Source organism: Mastomys coucha, unplaced genomic scaffold (assembly GCF_008632895.1).
Source record: "Mastomys coucha isolate ucsf_1 unplaced genomic scaffold, UCSF_Mcou_1 pScaffold6, whole genome shotgun sequence".
Classification (NCBI taxonomy): domain Eukaryota; kingdom Metazoa; phylum Chordata; class Mammalia; order Rodentia; family Muridae; genus Mastomys; species Mastomys coucha.
Genome location: NW_022196912.1, coordinates 111490984 through 111494542, shown reverse-complemented (window position 1 = coordinate 111494542; position 3559 = coordinate 111490984).

Below are 3559 nucleotides of genomic sequence, written 5' to 3'. Positions count from 1 at the left end.
TTAGAAGACAATCTATGTTGAAGTTTTGTAGTAATTTTTGTAATCCAGAAATCCAGAATTAACTGGACTTCAAATATATGCCTTTGTCTGTACAGCTTGATATAAAAGAAAACCATTCCTTATAAAGTATACATAAAAGGATAAGGATAAAGTGACATACATATAAACATAAAAAATGGTACTAGCTTGCCAAATGGGAAAGAAGAAGGCAGCACAGCCTTACTCCTGTATGCTTTGACATACGGTTTGCATTCAGTCTGTCAAATCTGGACAGGGTGAATATTACTTCGTCTTGATTCTCATTTGAAATTGCTATGTACACACATGATATCACAAACTATAGTTCCTGGTGTTTTTGGAGAAGAATATGTAAAGCCTTACAGATTGTTTTACTTGAATTTATTTTACCTGAGTTGCCTTTACTTTTCCCTCCTTCCAGCCAACACTTTAATACCTTGCTTTTTTGCTATTTTAGATTGATTCCAAGTCTTGACAAAAATTTAGCTCTTGTTACCTCTGGAATTTTCAGCTCATATCCAAAGGTCTCGAAGGGAAAGTCAACAGCATTCATTCATTCCTTCAGCAGATCTGTAAGGAAACCGGTTACCTATTCATTTCTTCAGGGCTCAGCTTTGATGAAGTAATGTCTGCATTTTGATTCAGTGAGCATCTTTTTGGTACATTTTCCTCTGAGCTAAATGTTTTTAAACTACTTTTTTGTTGATTTAATTATATAATTCCTCTTCAGTTTGGGGCACAGCCACCACCCCAGGGGAGGTAGAAGAGGCTCTTAGGCTTCTTCTATTCCCTAGCTTATGGTTTTAGTCTTTCATTGGTTTGAAACATAAAAATCATTTACCTATATGGACATGGTCATACATACGATGATATAAACATGTGTCTGTATTGTGTATGTGTGTGTGTATGTTATATTATCAAGTGTTCAATCACAATGTAGAAATAATTAATTTAGTAAACTAATTTTCATAATTGATTCATTCACTCAAACTCATAAGTTAATTTCACACACAGTCATTTGTTGGTACCCTTCCCATAATTCCAAATAATATCCTGGAAAAATCATAGTAATCTACTTTGCCTCTTTGCTAGTGTTATTTCACTGATTTAAGACACTCATTATTCAGTGTGGAGTTTTGATGTTATTGCAAATAGCACCTCCGAAGCAGGGCTTCTTTATCAACAGTAGGTAAATCTTGAATATTTATTGCTATTTTATTTGCACAATTAAATTTTTTCCATTCAAGTAGATTTCTGTGAAAAAATATTGACCCAGTGGGAACAAAAATAAAAATAAAATGAAGACAAAACATAGTGACAGAGGAAATAAGATTGCAGATGGATGACTGTGCACCCACTCAGGCAAAGATGTTTATTGCAATGGGGCACAGGATTAAGTTACGGCTTTAATTATTGTAACCAAGAGAAAAGTGAAATACAGTGTATCATGTAGCTCAAGTTACCTTGATTAAGGAAGAATAAGCTAGACATGAAAGGCGCAGTTTCCCTCCTTCAGATGCTTCCAGAGCATTTTGCTGTTAATTCTCTATATGGAGCAGTGGCACACGGAGGTGATGGTGTTCTCAGATGTTGTGTCAGGATGGATTCTGACTCTAGGAGAAAAGACAACAATGAAAACTGAAGTTAAGTGCTTTATCCAATGGCTAACCACTCAGCATTCTTGCTTGGTACACAGCATGTGTTTTTTTGACTCTTCTTCAGTATTGGTTTTCTTTCTCTGCATTGAGATGGGTTCTTAGAGTTTTCAGGTTGAAATTGGGCAGCAAAAAATCTTAAGCTATCTGTGTGGGTTTTATTGAATATCATCAGCACCCAGAGGGCTCATCCCACCAGCTACTGAAGTCAGAAGCTGATCCCCTGTACATACACAGGGGGTGTGGAAGAAAGGAGGATATGCATAAGAAATGGAATATGTCAGGATAAGGTTCACCTATTTTTATTCCTTCTTCTATAAATATTTGTAGAAATCTTCTATATTCTTAAAAGATTTGAGTCGCTATACTTGGCTTTGTTCTTGGTTTTCAAGTGAAATGATCTATTTTTTTTGTCACAGTTTTGAAATGAATGTGATGGTGACTCTTACACTAGAGCAATAATGCACAGCTTAGAGGAAGTGCACGTAAAGGCTGAGGTGCTAGGAAGCCAACGGTACACCTTGAGATCACAAGGTATCTTGCTCTTGGTAAATTTGCATAAAGTTTACATAAAGAAGTTTCTACTTGGCATGGTTTAGTCTGTTTTTCAAGTGATATGGTTCCTCATCTTATATGAAGTGTGGATGTTAAAGGCTATTTTTAATCATGCGTGTGAACATGAGTGATGGACCCATTGAAACCAAAAGAGCCTGTCAAGACAGTCCAGAATTGGAGTTATAGATTCATGTGAATCCCATGGCTAGATGCTGGTAATCAAACTCAGATCGTCTACAAGAGCTGTGTATCCTCTTAACCATTGAGATATCCTGCCAGATCCCTGGAATGTGATTTTTTTATGTTTGACCATGGTAAAAATCAATGATAGCATCAATGATATATTTTAAGATATAAAATTATTATTAATATTTTTGAAATACCTAGGTTTAAAATCTTGATCCCCATGTCTCTTCATTGTCAGTGTGGAGATTATAGATATGTATCATCATGCCTGCCTTAGAAAAACATTTTAAAAATAAATGAAAACAGCTTAAGGATCTGAATATATATGACTTTACTTCTTTTCTTCAATTGACAGTAGAAAAATTAAATCTGTATAAAACACTAAAAAGTTATGAATTTTATTCACCAACATTTGAGTCTTGCTGTGGAACAATAGCTGTACAATTAAAATGGATTTAATCAAATTGAATCTCTATCATAAAAAATTACTTATCAAAGTAGTACAAAAATCATTATTAAGAGCTGGTTCCATCAATAGAATGTAGGCATACCAAGAGTTCTGACCTCAATATATATGTAAATGTGCAAGCTAAGTTCTTAAACGTAACCATCAGTTCTGACAAAATTCAAGGGTATCTCTAAAAAGAATGTAAATACATTTTATAAAATGCTATTCAGATGTTCTCCACAATTATACAGCACCAAGCGTATTTAGTTTTCTTTATGGTAGTTTTTTCCCATGGAAAAGAGTCCTCTCTCTTTTATTTTATTTTATTTTATTTTTTTTAACTTTTATTGCATTTTGATGAGAAAAGTTACATGATTTCAATTTGTCTGAAATTGTTAACATTTAAAAACATAATTTAAGTAAATAGAATTAAATAGAATTAAATCATATTCTTGTTTCCCTTTTGTACCCTAACTCTTCCCAGAGACCCCCTCTTCAATACCTACAATATCTTTTTTGTCATATTCCTTAAAATATATAAAATATTATAATAAAAATGAGTATTATAAAAGATGTTTGATATAAAACAACTATCAATTTAACAGTGTTATGTAGATGCTTGTCTACAGCAATATTGAAAATACATGTTTTTCTCAGTATAAATTTCAAATAACTCCAAACATATTAACTGTATATT